This window comes from Lissotriton vulgaris, chromosome 3_1, assembly GCF_964263255.1.
Source record: "Lissotriton vulgaris chromosome 3_1, aLisVul1.2, whole genome shotgun sequence".
Lineage (NCBI taxonomy): Eukaryota > Metazoa > Chordata > Amphibia > Caudata > Salamandridae > Lissotriton > Lissotriton vulgaris.
This window is the reverse complement of record NC_141689.1, coordinates 1,349,594,711-1,349,610,959: the sequence shown is the minus strand read 5'-3', so window position 1 is coordinate 1,349,610,959 and position 16,249 is coordinate 1,349,594,711. Positions and strand designations below refer to the sequence as shown.

Genomic DNA, 16,249 nt, shown 5'->3' with positions numbered 1-16,249 from the left:
CACTAATGCTTGTGTACAGGGGAAAGTGAAAGTAAAATTATATGTCATGTATGCAGGCATTTTCTGGCTTTATATAGTAAACCTCAAATAATTACAAATATGTACAAAGTAAACCAAAATAGATTAATTTATTTTAGATTCATATAAGATTAATATCACTGCTACTTTTTATTCATTTTAAAAATGTCCACCATTTTTTTTATTTGAAATATACACAAATTCAGCCCTCTAAATCATTATTTTGTGACTTAACCGGCAAGTACAATGTATTATTGGCATACAATGCCATTAATGTTCTATCCTACACGTTCGTTCTTGAATGCCACACGAATGCTAATTTGTACACTTTGAGTTTAGCAATAACATTATTTGCGTCATATAATGTAATCACATCAGTGACAACGCAGGACGACATACTGACACAAAAATCCTTGCCTCATAACCAGCAGCAAAACGGGTGGTCAATGCACAAGTAAATGATACTATGTTGTTGTGACGTCATGTTTTATTTTCCCTCTAAAAATTATGTATCGGGAGGTAATACAAAGGAAAAACATCATTGCGATTAATGGGACTGACCTACAGATTTAGTATTCGCCTTTAACATCAGAGATATTATGCAATTTACACCACAAGGGGCATTCATTATTTGATATAATGTACCATTAGTTGGTACTCAATTGCTGACAAATTCGGATCCTAGCTCTTTTGTTTAGATGACAAGAGCTACAAACTACTCACAGGCTATGAGCTTAAAAAAATCTGTCTCCTTTGCAATGTATGTATTTTGTTAATTCTTTTTTTTAATCGCACTGTTTCATAAATACGGTCTCACAACAAATTAGGTGATCATGGTTTATATTTTATTATAAATAAATAGCAGCTGGCATAACTTGAAGTACAGATAGCGCCACAAAAAAGGAAAAATTATCAAAACTAAGATGGAAGGTGGGTAAAAGCTAGGGATTGTTAAGCGAAAGGTTGCATTGCGCCATTTGTGTCATCTCAAGCATCTACACCACCCTATAGCCTCATACTAGTAAAGGCGCAATGGGAGCAATTAGACCAGAGTGCTGTTCTGCATGGGCTTGACAATGAAAGAACTCTATACAATCAGTTTTATCAAACTTGGGGAATAGGGATGCAAAATCATTCTACTGGCAGAAAACCCGTGAAAATGGTAATGGGCTTTGTTTCAGCGGTAGGCTACCATTACTTCGCAGGACATCCATCAGCACTGATTACATGACAGCAGTTGCTAAGGGGTCATTAATCGCAATTAAGTTTTATCTCCATTACTTTACAGGGGGTTGCTTTAAAAATGAATAAATGCATCCAACTTAAAAATATATATGTATGTGTTTAATTACATTTACATAAATATACATATATACAAACATATGTCAAAATGTATGGTTATATATGTTACCTACTGGTGGTTGCCAGTAGGTAGTTATAGTTAGGACTTCGTTTTTATTCAAAAAGTGTTTTTTTCTTTTGCCAATATCTTTGGCACCATTTGACGAATCTTTGCAAAATTTACAAAACTAATGGTTCGCTCAGGTCAGCTCCTGTCTTGAACATTTTGGAGTGATTCGCCGGGGCTTTGGATACGTTGGGAGCAAGGCCCCACGGCCCCCCCTGGAACGTTCCTTGGCCCTGGGGACCGCTACCCCCCAGGGCGGGCGCCAGGGTCGGATTGGGATCACAATTCGGCCCGGGCACTGCCGAAAAAAGTGGCCCACATTCAAGAGGCGTGGCCCATATTTAAGGAGCGTGGCCCACATTCAAGGGGCGTGGCCCACATTCAAGGGGCGTGGTCCACATTCAAGGGGCGTGCCCTTTCATGAAACATCATTTGCACAGACAAGGAATGAAAGTGGGAGGATACTGTTCTTGCACAGGACACAGGGCCAAGGTGACAATGGCCGAAATGCTGAGCAACTAAAAAAAATAGCAAGGCCCCTTTTTGTCACAAAATTATTCCAGCCCTCCAGCACAGGAGCACCTGAAAAGCAGCAAAGCCCCTGCTATTACTAACCTACTTAGCCCTCCTCAGGCCTTCAGCACAGGAGCACCTGAAAAGCAGCAAAGCCCCTGCTATTACTAACCTACTTAGCCCTCCCCAGACCTTCAGCTCAGGAGCACATGAACAGAGGTAAGGCCCCTGCAATTAGTAAATTAATCAACCCTCCAGGCCTTGGGAAAATGTCCTGGCAGGGGAGCACAAAACACAGCTTTCTGGGTCATCCAAGGTAGCCAGGGGGGAGGCTGAGGTGAAGCTGGTGCATGGGAAGTTGCTTCCCAGTGTGTTCTGGCAGTTTGAGTATTTACAATGTACTGTAGTATTACCCTTGTACCTGTGTATGGTACCCTTTTGTAACTTGCACACGTCACTTTTCTCTTGTAACACACTGTTTGCTACCTCTCATTTTTGTTTGCTTTAGATACTTGCACAAGTGCCACCATTGCCTACGTAACGTTTGTTCTTGTGCTGGAGTGTCTGCCATTAATTGCAGTATTATACCTCTACTTGTACTTTGTATGCTTTTGTAACCTGCACACATATCACTTTTTCCTCCTGTAATGTACCGATTGCTACCTCATGTATTTTGGTTGCTCACTATTGTCACTTTTGATTCATGTAACTTAACGTTTGCTTTTGTAATTTGTCCATTTATAATTTTCTCCTCATGTATTATTGCTGTTCCTAGTGTGAAGCGCTCTGACACCTTCGGGTAAAGTCCGTGCTATATAAAATCGCATAAATAAATAAATAAAACAAAAAAATTCCAAACATCACCAGGCCCCCACAGCAAGACCCATTCTTCCTCGCCCACTATGCCCTGAATGTGAAGGGCTGTGGGCGAGGTGTTAAGACTAACACCGTTTCTGGGCTGCATGGGCGCCAGGGGGCCGAGGTGCAAATGGCTCAAAGGCCTGAGAAACACCTGGCCCCCAGGGAGGTCGATTATTGCAAACAATCACCCCTGCCCAGCCTCAGCTTGATTGCTTGGCAGGGTAGGGGTGAAGGAGAGGCCACAGCTGACAATCGCTGTCTGGCCCGGCCGCACAGCGAGGCTGCTTTCATTTTCTGTGTCTCTGTCTCCATGCACTCTGTGGGCCGTTTTTTTTCTCCCCTTTCCTAGTCCACTATCTGTGGACTGGAACAGGGGAGGAAAAAAAACGGCCCACAGAGGGCACTGAGGAACCGGCCCTTCGGCCCATTCCCGAATGCCCGCCTTGCCAATCCGCCCCTGGCGGGCGCAAGCAATGTGCTGGGGTGCCCACCCCGGGACAATGCAGTTGGCAGTGGCAGGGCGGGAGCACTGCTCCCACCATAACACTGCAAACTTCTGCTTTGCTTTGTGGAAGCGAGCGCAGGAAACCTGCTCTCGCTTCCACAAAGCAAAGCAGAATCGCTTTTGGAAAAGGTGAGCTGCATGTCAGCAGCTCCCCTTGTCCAAAAGCAATGCCAGCTCCCAAGCTCCTGAGGACCGGTTTCTGGCATTTCAGCCTTCTTCAGCCCGGCTTGCTTGAATTCAGTGGCAAAGTGAGCAAGGGACTCACGTCTGAGCATAACTGCCAACTTAGGGCAAACAAAGAAAAACCACTGGATTCAAGCAAGCCGGGCTGAAGACGGCTGAAATGCCAGGACCCGGACCTCGGAAGCTTGTTTCCGGTCCAGGGAAGGCATGGCTTGGCAGTTCGGGCTGGACTGTTCCCATTAGGCACAGGGTCAGACTGATTTGCATATGGCCATGTCTGAACTGGGGTGGCAGAGTGGGCTAAAGAACGGTGATGGATTAAACCTAGATCAGTTGACTGGGGGTGAGTGCTTGTATTGTCAACGCTCCGTCCATCATTTCCTTTGTTTTTTTTTTGTTCGCCATAAGTTGGCAGGGTATGCTCAGACGTGAGTCCCTTGCTCACTTTACCACTGGATTCAAGAAAGCCGGGCTGAAGACGGCTGAAATGCCAGAAACCGGTCCTCGGTAGCTTGTTTCCGGTCCAGGGAAGGCATGGCTTGGCAGTTCGGGCTGGACTGTTCCCATGAGGCACAGGCTCAGACTGATTTGCATATGGCCATGTCTGAACTGGGGTGCCAGAGTGGGCTAAAGAACGGTGATGGATTAAACCCAGATCAGTTGACTGGGGGTGAGTGCTTGTATTGTCAACGCTCCGTCCATCATTTCCTTTGGTTTTTCTTTGTTGGCCATAAGTTGGCAGGGTATGCAAAGATGTGAGTCCCTTGCTCACTTTACCACTGGATTCAAGCAAGCCGGGCTGAAGACGGCTGAATTGCCAGAAACCGGTCCTCGGTAGCTTGTTTCCGGTCCAGGGAAGGCATGGCTTGGCAGTACGGGCTGGACTGTTCCCATGAGGCACAGGGTCAGACTGATTAGCATATGGCTATGTCTGAACTGGGGTGGCAGAGTGGGCTAAAGAACGGTGATGGATTAAACCCAGATCAGTTGACTGGGGGTGAGTGCTTGTATTGTCAACGCTCTGTCCATCATTTCCTTTGGTTTTTCTACATGAGGAACTTGACATTCCGGTATTACCAGTATGTAGCAAAGTGGGATTTGGTTGAGTAATACTATGTTCCATATCTGGAATAACAAAACCTCCCCTTTCAAACCAGAGGGTGAGTAAATCCTATTTGATGGTGTTGCTAGAAATCAATCTTCTAAAAAAGTATGTGGGGATGTGACTATTCCTGATGTCCAAGCAACAAAACTATTACTTTCTATTACAGAAAATGAGAACGATCCTGTCACGTTACAACATGTCATGCAAGAACTAGACTACTGTACAAATTTCAGTGAAGATAGCGGACAAAAAAATAAATCTAAATGGACTCCACATCTAGCTAGTAGCAACAACATAGATGCGTTCCACAAAATCATTATTCAAGAACTTAACTTATTAGAGGATAAGATTAAGAAATCTAAATTAACACCATATGCTAATAATTTGACCTCACGTGAAAGATTGGCGCTAAAAGCACTGGCAGAAGATTCCTCCCTTGTAGTCAAAGAGGCTGACAAGGGAGGAAATGTTGTTGTTATGGACAAGTCTAAATATGATCAGGAAATTCTCAGTCAACTAAACAATGAAGTCTTGTATGCTGAATTACCATCTAATCCAATTTTTTCCATTATAACGAAAATTAATGATTTTTCGAAACAATGCCATCATGAAACTATCTTAACTGATGATGAATACAAATACCTCACATTAGTCCACCCGCGTTATCCATGCCTTTACACCTTACCGAAGGTGCACAAAGATGCTGCCTGTCCCCCTGGGAGGCCCATAGCATCAGGGGTAGGAGGGCCAACCGAAAAATTGGCAGAGTTTGTGGATATTTTCTTACAACCGTATGCAGTGGGTTTGGTGTCTTAGATTAGAGACACAAATGATGTTCTTAACATCCTGTTGGACAGGCCACATGAAGGGCTTGCTCCCTCCCCGCACGACCAGGCCCGAGCCCGGCTCCTCAGGTGTTACACGCAACCACTACCCGTTTCCCGTCTCCTATGGGACCCCTGCCCCTGAACATCTCCACCTCATGGGCCCGGTCCCCTACCGGCCCTCTCGCCCGGCCTGGGCGCCATCTTGGACCCAGCACCACGAGGCCGCATGGCCTCCGATCGACCCTAACCCTGGGCCTGGCCAGGCCCCGACATCCCGGCACCACCATCCACCCAGGAGGTGAGCGGACTACTTGGCAGGTCAATGGGAGAGAGAGGTGTCGATGGCTCTCCCCCGCCAAGTGCCGATCGCCCCCAGCTCCCCCCAGGCGCTGGCTCCACCCCCCTGCTGGGTGTCTGGACTCCCTCATCCCGGACCTCCCGACCTCCAAGTGCGAGGGTCCGGACATCAAAGGCCGCCAGACCTATAACTGGGGCAGCTCCAGAGCAGGAAGGCAGTTGTATCCTGGAGTCGAGAGACGCAGTGAAGAACTCATCCTTGACGGACTACTGGCGCTGCCGTAGCCCTGCCTTGCGAACTATCGTCCTGCCTGCTGGCGCTGCCGCAACCTTCTGAAACCTTCATCGTCGTCGGGACCTGCTGGCGTGGCCGCGGACCGTTTGTAACCTCCACCTTCACCGGGACCTGCTGGCTCCGCCGCGGCCCGATCATCTAGAACGCCGAGCTCGAGGATTGTGAGCTATTTCCTCTACCACCATATCCACCAGATTGGTAACGAGACTGTCCCGCTACCCCCTTACCCAACCAAGAGACTAAACTAGAGGGGACCCCGGAGTCCAGACCTCCTTGTACCATTTCACCGTACCTAAAGAATTGCTTATAAAGTAACGTTGAACCTTATCCTTGTGTGGTGTACGTCTGTGGGGGGGAAGTTACTTGTCTGTACGATCGCTGGAGACGGCTCTCCCGGAGACCTCTCCCTCTCTCCTCGGCCGACCCTCCCGGTCCGTCTAACATTGGTGGCCAGCGGCGCGATCCGAATCACCGCATAATCGTACAGAGTGTAGCTCACCCCACGACGAAATCACAATGACAACCAAAGAAAGCGGATCCACCGAGAAATTCCAGATAGAGAAATTGGAAGAATACAGCCATCGTGAGTTGAAACAATTCTGCATTGAACTAGGTATCGCTACCACCGGTCTAAGTACTAAAGACGATTTCAAGCACGCCATTGAGTCTTGGGCAGAAACCGGGGCCGTCAGACCCCCGGACCAAAATGTCGCAGCAGCAGAAAAAGACACCACGGCTCCCGAGGAGCGAAGAACGGGTCTCTCGCAAGACGAGATCCAAGAACGAGAAAGAACCCGACTACATGAACTAGAAATGGCCCGACTCAAAATGGATGGCGAACTCAAGTTAGCCGAACAAAAACTGAACCTGGAACATCTGCGGCTCCGAGAAGAACGGGAAGAGAAACAGAGACAAAGAGAGCTCGAGGAGAAGAGACTGGCGTATGAACATGAGCGCAAACTAGCTGAGATAGACTTACGCAAGCAGACCAAAGAATTAGGGGTGCCCGAGCAACCGCGCACCCCAGGGGCAACAGAAAAAAAAGTACACATCCCCAAGGATGTCGTTCGAGAATATTTTCGAGAGGACGACATACAGCAATGGTTCAAGGCCTACGAGATCGCTATGACCTCCCACCGGATCGATCGAAGCGACTGGGGAGCCGGTCTATGGGGGAGGTTCCTCAATGAGGGCCGCGATGCCCTGCTACAGCTCCCAGACCATCTGATGACCTCCTATGACCACATGAAAGCTGCCCTCCTCACCCGCTATGGGCTCACACCCGAAATGTACTGCCAGAGATTCCGAGACTGCACCCGGATCCCGGGTACGACTTGGGTGGAATACGTGAACTATTTCAGCCGGGCCTTCGAGGGTTGGATCAAGGGAAGCAACGTAACGACTTACGAACAACTCTTCAATCTCATGGTATGGGAGCATCTATCAAACAACTGCTTCATCGAGCTCAGGCAACACCTCCTAGATAGTAAACTGACTGATCCACGGCAGCTCGCCGCCGAGGCTGACCGGTGGGAAATCACCCGAGTGGGCCGAAATGGGTCCTATGAACAGAACCGGAACCACCACGGTCAGCACCGTCCCCGAGGTGGAGGAGGGGGCCAAGGACGAGGAAGAGACAACGCTCCGGCCGCCCCCGCTTCCAGCACCCCACCCCCGGCCAACCGGGGCAACACCCCGGCGCGGCCGGGATACAGAGCCAATGTCACGTGTCACCGATGCCAGCGAGTCGGCCACTACGCAAACGACCCAAATTTTCCACAGAGCCAGACTCCGAGACCCCGCCAGATGGCTGCCGCCGCCCTGGGGGAAGAACAAATCTCCGAAGAACATGAAGAATGTGAGCAAGAACACCAAGAATGGGAGCCAGCCGCCATGGTTCTAGCATGCCTAGGGGGAAGAGACATGGTCCCGCGGGTCCCCCTACCCGCCAACACCCGGAAGTACAGTCAATGGGTGAACATTAATGGACGCCGGGCTGAAGCCCTACGTGACACCGGGGCCAGTGTAACAGCCGTCCGCTGTCACCTGGTGACCCCGGAACAGATCCTGCCGAACATTCTCTGCCCTGTCCGTTCAGCCGACAATTCGGAGAGTCTATGTCGGATGGCCTGCGTCCCCTTCGAGTGGGGAGGAGTCTCCGGCATGTTGAAAGTGACGGTCCGAGATGACGCCCCCGTAGACTGTCTCCTGGGGAATGACCTTGAGAGTTCCCCGTGGGCCGCCGTAGAAAGGAGAGAGCACCTGGGGATGTTGGGCATCCCGGACTGGGCGTGCGTAACCACCCGGTCCATGGCCGCCCGTGCCATCCCCCGACCCGAAGAAACTGAATGGCCGGCACCTCCTCCCCCGGTCGCTCCAGTAGAAGACACCGACCGGGCCGTCCCCCCAGAACAAACTCCCGAGGGCCTCGTTCAGCCTCAGGACCTTCCCGGCCTGGATCAGTGGCGTCAAGAAGGGGGGCCCACCCAGGAACAGTTTCGCCAAGAACAGAAGACCTGTCCCTCCCTCGAGGGACTCCGCCAACAAGCCCTCGCTCAGAGCGCAGGGGATACTTCCGGAACCCATTGGGTCTATTGGGACAATGACCTGTTGTACAGCGAACAGAGAATCGCGGAGTTAGGGGCCAGTCGAGTGCTAGTGGTGCCCCTCCGCTTTAGAGACTTCTTGCTAAACCTGGCCCACGATGTCCCCCTGGCTGGCCACCTGGGTCAGGATAAAACCTACAGTCGCCTGGTCACCCACTTTTTCTGGCCCAAGATGAGGAACGATGTACTCCAGCACTGCCGATCTTGCCCCACGTGCCAAGCCAGTGGGAAGAGCGGCCGCAAGCTGAAAGCCCCCCTGCAACCTTTTCCAGTGGTCACCACCCCGTTCGAGAGGGTGGGGATAGACATTGTGGGGCCCACAGACCCCCGTACAGCACAAGGACATCGGTTCATCCTGGTACTGGTGGACCACGCCACCCGCTACCCTGAGGCTGTCCCCCTGCGAACTGTGACAGCCCCGGTAGTCGGTCGGGCCCTGATGGGGATCTTTTCCCGTGTGGGCTTCCCCCGGGAAGTCGTCAGCGACCGAGGCACAAACTTTATTTCAAAATACATGAAGTCCCTCTGGCAACAGCGTGGGGTCACCTACCGATTCACGACCCCCTATCACCCTCAAGGAAACGGACTCGTTGAGCGGTTCAACCGCACGCTCAAAGGGATGATTGGGGGGTTGGAAGAGCCCCTCCGTCGCCAGTGGGATGTGCTACTGCCGTGCCTCCTCTTTGCCTACCGAGAAGTTCCCCAGAAGTCCCTCGGCTTCAGCCCGTTTGAACTCTTGTATGGACACCCGGTACGCGGGCCGCTCAGCCTAGTCAAAGAAGGCTGGGAAATGCCCCCACTAAAGAACCCTCCAGATGTTTTCAAGTACCTCCTAACCCTCCGCAACCAGACCCGACGATTCAGAGAGATGGCAAAGGCGAACTTGGAGGCCAGTCAGGAAGACATGAAAAGGTGGTACGATCAAAATGCCTCCTCCATCGAATTTGAACCCGGCCAACAGGTGTGGGTAATGTCCCCCACCGAGCCATGCGCCCTGCAAGACAAGTGGACGGGGCCCTTCAAAGTAATTGAGCGCAAGAGCCCTGTCACCTATCTCATTGATATGGAATCTTCACGGAACCCTCTCCGGGTCCTCCACGCTAACAGGCTGAAACCCCATTTTGTGCGTTCAGAACTCAGCCTCCTGATGGCAACAGACAATGGAGCCGAGGAGGACTCCGAACCCCTCCCTGACCTCCTACGGACTCGGGAGAAGGACGGCTCCGTGGACGGGGTCCGACTCTCGGAGGCCCTCACCCTGGAACAGCGCCAAGGATGCCGAGACCTCCTGCTACAGTTCGCCACCCTGTTCTCCCTCACCCCAGGGGTCACCCCCTGGTGCGTACACGATGTGGACACTGGGGACAGTCCCCCTATCCGCCACCGGGCCTACCGCGTACCAGATCGGGTACGGGCCTGCATCCAAGAGGAGGTGGCCAGGATGCTCACGCTCGGGGTCATCGAGCCCTCCGACAGCCCCTGGGCCAGCCCAGTAGTACTGGTCCCCAAAGCGGCCGCCCCCGGCGCCACGCCGGAACTCCGGTTCTGCGTCGACTACCGGGGCTTGAATGCGGTCACCAGAACCGACGCACATCCCATCCCCCGGGCAGATGAACTAATCGACCGCATGGGAGCTGCCCGCTACCTCAGTATCTTCGACCTGACAGCGGGCTACTGGCAGATCGGTCTCACACCCCGGGCCCAAGAACGATCTGCATTCTCCACCCCTGATGGCCACTATCACTTCAAGGTCATGCCATTCGGCATGAAGAATGCCCCAGCAACGTTTCAGCGGCTAGTTAACCAGGTCCTGGCGGGGCTTGAAGAATTCAGCGCCGCCTACCTGGACGATATCGCTGTGTACAGCCACCACTGGTCCGACCACCTCCACCACCTCCGAGAGGTGCTACAGGCCCTCCAACGAGCTGGCCTCACGATCAAGGCCAGCAAATGCCAAATTGGCCAGGGGTCCGTGACCTATCTCGGGCACCAGGTGGGAAGCGGTCTGGTGGCCCCTCTGCAACTAAAGATCGCTGCCATCCAGTCTTGGCAGCCCCCCATCACCCAGACCGAGGTCCGCGCCTTTTTGGGACTCACAGGCTACTACCGGCGGTTCGTGCAAGACTATGGCAGCATTGTGGGGCCCCTCACGGAACTCACATCCAAAAACCAACCAAAGAAGGTCAACTGGACCCCAGACTGTCAAGCGGCCTTCGAGAAGCTGAAGGCCGCCATGTGCTCCGCCCCTGTGCTCCAGGCCCCCGACTACAGTCGGGAGTTTATCGTCCAGACGGATGCCTCCGACCATGGCATTGGGGCAGTCCTTTCCCAGTTGAACCCCGAAGGACTTGACCAGCCAGTGGCTTTCATCAGCAGGCGACTCCTGGCCCGAGAACAACGCTGGAGCACCATTGAGAGGGAGGCCTTCGCCGTGGTGTGGGCCCTCAAAAAGCTCCGGCCCTATCTCTTCGGCACCCACTTTCGGGTACAGACCGATCACCGGCCCCTGCAGTGGCTAATGCAGATGCGGGGGGAAAACCCGAAACTACTACGTTGGTCCATCTCCCTGCAGGGGATGGACTTCACTGTGGAACATCGGCCTGGGCAAGACCACGCCAACGCAGATGGCCTGTCACGCTTTTTCCGCCTTGACGAGGAGAGTCCCCAAGAGGATGGGTGACTCTCCCCGCCTTCAGCTGGGGGGGACGCATGTTGGACAGGCCACATGAAGGGCTTGCTCCCTCCCCGCACGACCAGGCCCGAGCCCGACTCCTCAGGTGTTACACGCAACCACTACCCGTTTCCCGTCTCCTATGGGACCCCTGCCCCTGAACATCTCCACCTCATGGGCCCGATCCCCTACCGGCCCTCTCGCCCGGCCTGGGCGCCATCTTGGACACAGCACCACGAGGCCGCATGGCCTCTGATCGACCCTAACCCTGGGCCTGGCCAGGCCCCGACATCCCGGCACCACCATCCACCCAGGAGGTGAGCGGACTACTTGGCAGGTCAATGGGAGAGAGAGGTGTCGATGGCTCTCCCCCGCCAAGTGCCGATCGCCCCCAGCTCCCCCCAGGCGCTGGCCCCACCCCCCTGCTGGGTGTCTGGACTCCCTCATCCCGGACCTCCCGACCTCCAAGTGCGAGGGTCCGGACATCAAAGGCCGCCAGACCTATAACTGGGGCAGCTCCAGAGCAGGAAGGCAGTTGTATCCTGGAGTCGAGAGACGCAGTGAAGAACTCATCCTTGACGGACTACTGGCGCTGCCGTAGCCCTGCCTTGCGAACTATCGTCCTGCCTGCTGGCGCTGCCGCAACCTTCTGAAACCTTCATCGTCGTCGGGACCTGCTGGCGTGGCCGCGGACCGTTTGTAACCTCCACCTTCACCGGGACCTGCTGGCTCCGCCGCGGCCCGATCATCTAGAACGCCGAGCTCGAGGATTGTGAGCTATTTCCTCTACCACCATATCCACCAGATTGGTAACGAGACTGTCCCGCTACCCCCTTACCCAACCAAGAGACTAAACTAGAGGGGACCCCGGAGTCCAGACCTCCTTGTACCATTTCACCGTACCTAAAGAATTGCTTATAAAGTAACGTTGAACCTTATCCTTGTGTGGTGTACGTCTGTGGGGGGGAAGTTACTTGTCTGTACGATCGCTGGAGACGGCTCTCCCCGGAGACCTCTCCCTCTCTCCTCGGCCGACCCTCCCGGTCCGTCTAACACATCGTAAATGATTTTAACTGGGAATCAGAAATGATTCTGGTTACTATGGATGTTTCACAATTATACACCAACATTGGACATGAGAAGGGTATTCTAGGACTAGAGTATTTCCTATACAGAAGACCGGTGGAACTTCTAGACCATACAAACATGTTGTTGGCAATGTCGAGACTCATTCTTGATAACAATGTTTTCCTTTTCAACAACAGATGGTATCGCCAGAAATGCGGAGTTGCCATGGGTTCCAGATTTGCGCCGCCCTTTGCCTGCCTCTATATGGGGTGGATGGAGAGAGTGCACATCTGGGGCCCATGTGGTGCCCGCTGGCATCCTTATATCAATTATTATGGAAGGTATAGTAAAATGGTGCTGCTCCCTAAATTTCTTTATCTTTTCAATAACATTCCCATCAGGCCACCTATGGAAGTCTTTCGTAATATAAACAAGCTGGTGCTCAGCCTCATCTGGGCGGGTAAACAAGCGAGATTGGAATTCCAAACACAAAGGGAGGGTTTAAGGTGCCAGACCTGTATCTATATTATTTATGTGCACAAGCATAATTTGCACACTACTGGTATCATGAGGTACCATTCATGTCGCATGTGGCGGTTGAAACAGGAGATGCTCAACCCATCCCCCTATCGGCCATCCTACAGCATAAAAGACCGCCATTGCACTCCCTCGACATAAACACTATTGACGCAACGAACACAGCATGGTATCTGATGGGCAAGAAAGCAGGGAAACTGCCATTATATGCACCGGCACTGCCACTGACACATCACCCAGGGCTCTCGGTCACACAAGAGGAGGTGGGCATGGGTCTCCTACGACAAGCCGGGATAGATAGGATGGAAGATCTGTACGAAGCAGGGCAATTTAAATCGCTGGGAGACTTGAGTTATATAAGTAACCCCACACTGCTATTTAGCTTTACATACTACAGGCTTCAACGGGCGATGAAAGAACTATACGAGACATACCCAACAGAACCCCCACAAATGACCTCATTGCAATACATAATCACAGCGCCTACGGCAGCCCACATGGTATCGAGGCTATACAATAGACTGCAAGAGGATATAGCAGGAAACACTGAGAAAATAAGACAGAAGTGGAATTATATAACATCAGAACAGATAACCACAGACGAATGGTCTATAACGTGTATGCTAACTAACATGCTAACTCCGAATGGTAATTTGCGAATAATTCATAGTAAGTACTTACACAAAATGTATTACACACCACAAAGACTATATAAATATGGACTATCTGCAGACTCTAGATGTAAAAGATGCAAAGCGGAGGGGGCGGATTTCATTCACCTGGCCTGGCACTGCCCGAAAATAGCGACCTACTGGGCCCAGGTGACAGAGGCACTGAGCGTTATGCTAGAAACACCCATTGACTGTACCATACGAGTGTGCTTACTGGGCCTGGTGCCACAAATTAGAGCGAAAAAATGAAAGTTCTGTGTGATAGTACTATTGATGGCAAAGAGAGGGATATCCATTAACTGGAATGGCTCGAGGTGGTCGACGCTGAGACATTGGTTAGAGGATCTAACTTACTGCAAGGACACACTGGCAACCTATGAAGAGGAATTACCGACTAGCTCTAGGTCCAAAGACTATTGGATTTATTTACTTAAATATCTGCAAGAAAAACCGCTGACAGATCCTCAGTAGAAAGATGCAAAAAGAAGTGTCTAAGTAGACAAGGTAATACAATAATCCAGTGTGAGATGGGCGGGAGAGTGCTGTGGAGCAGTGGTCACTGTTAATGTTTGATTTGGTCTTGTATTGGGTTACGAGTTTACTACAACAACAAAAACAAAAAATATAGTTCTACCAATGTGCTTTAATACTTATTTTTTACGCAAGTGCGATATGAATGCTACAGTCACCATAAATTTGCCGCCGGACCCCCGGGTTGTCGGTATAAAGGCTGTGTTACACTGGTTAGACTTGGCGAATACACATGCAACTACTGGAAATGCCGCAGGCCCCAGGGTTGTAGGCGCAAGGCTGTGTCACTTGTGTATGTTCAAATAAAGAAGGTTGAACTCCAAAAAAAAAAAATACGTTTAATGGGACTAGAGTATGAGGAGTAGAAGACATTCATGGCAACCCATTCTCACATTTTATCCACAATGAGTACGGTGAAACCCTAAAAACTTTATTACATAAGTGAACTCCGGATATAATTAAAGAAGGGAGAGCAAGTGTCAACATTCAGAAGGGGCATCCAAGAGTCTATTATTGACCTTATTTTAGCTCCAGCCATCTATATGGGAAAGTGGTGAATATGAGTACTCGATATACTTCCCACAGTTACCATGCCATTCTATTCATACATTTAAGTATCCTGTCTAAAGCTAAAGTTCATAATGAGGTAGCTGAAGATGTTAATTTGATCAGCAAAATGGCTACCAATTGAAATGGTCACAGGCCCATAGCTGAATCTAATTCCTGACATTTTAACCCAAGTTAAGGAGGAAATATTATCATGTCTGGGAGAGAATGCATTCCCTTAATTCCTGGTTACCAGTTCGGCGCCCTTTTGGCAAAAATAAAAGTTGCACTCACCTGGTTTAAGTCGCCAAGTGCTACTGCTAATATTGGGTGGTTTGTCACAGCCTGCTCTAAAGCTAAAAAAGCCCTTGTAAATGCCCTAAAAAAGAATCCTAGAGACCCCGCCAAGATTTGTGCATTACGTAACGATTACAAATTAGCTAGGAGGGTCAGAGACAAGGATCTCAGGGCGCAGGCTTGGGAAGACCTTGAGCAAGCTGCCATTTCGGGGAGAATCAGAGCATAATCAGAGCATAATTGTACCTATTTACAAAAAAGGGGAGAGGGGGTCACCAAAGAACTATCGCCCTACATCCCTTCTCGACACTACTGCCAAACGTATGGGATGGGTCCTCTTTGCCAGACTGGAGGCGTGGGCCGAAACCCATAATAATCTTATGAAGGCACAATATGGATTCCGTAGAGGAATGGGCACAGTGGATCAATGCATAAACCTCTCCTTATCTGTAGTGAAATATACAAAGGCAAAAGGCGGGAAGATCAATATGGCCTTCATGGACCTGACCGCAACCTTTAATTGCATTTCCCATTCAAGGCTTTGGTCCATGATGGAGGGGATGGGCATTGATCAGCTGATAATTGCCTTTATACATCAGCTGTACACCAATGCCACCGCTTGTGTTTGGTATGGCAGGAAGGGGGGAGTAAGACAAGGGTGTGTTCCCACCCCGTTTCTTTTCTCCATCGACACACCCGGGGTAGAGTCCTCCCTGTCTGCTTTACCCGTGGACGTGCCTAAATCCGATCATGACCCTCTCCAAATCTTGGCGTACGCGGACAAAGCCGTATTGATAGCCAGATCGGGGTTAGCCCTGCAATTGTTCATTTCGGTTTACTCCGCTTTTATGGCCTCCCTTGACCTAAAAGTAAATGAATCCAAATCTTTCATAATTGTGGCAGGAGCTGCCAGAGGAAGGAAATACCTCTATTTCCAGATGGCAGGAAAGAAAATTGAGGTTGTCGATTCCTTCTCATATCTGGGAGTCCTTTTTGATAAGGATCACTCATGGTACAACTTAATGGCGGCAAGAGCCCAGGGCATGCAAAGGAGCCTCAATGCTTTCAAAAGATTGGCAAAGAAGATGGGAGGTAGTCCCCTGGATACAATAAAAAATATTTACCTCGCAAAAACAAAGTCCGCTGCAATTTATGGGAGTCTGGGGGATGGCTAATGTCGATCAGTTACAGCAAGTAGAGGGGAGATTTTTTTAAAACTAGAGTGTCCTTACCGCAATAAGCCCCAAACTAAATTTTACATCTCAAACTGGGTCTTCCTTATCTCAGTGATTGCAAAAGATTGGCAACAG

At 50.8% G+C, this 16,249-nt stretch overlaps 1 protein-coding gene across 1 annotated transcript in view; it reads right to left on the bottom strand.

The window, feature by feature from the left end:
- The window catches only part of PIGG (phosphatidylinositol glycan anchor biosynthesis class G (EMM blood group)), an 867,273-nt gene that overhangs the window by 349,132 nt on the left and 501,892 nt on the right, over positions 1-16,249 (bottom strand). The gene's annotated exons all lie outside the window — the stretch shown is intronic.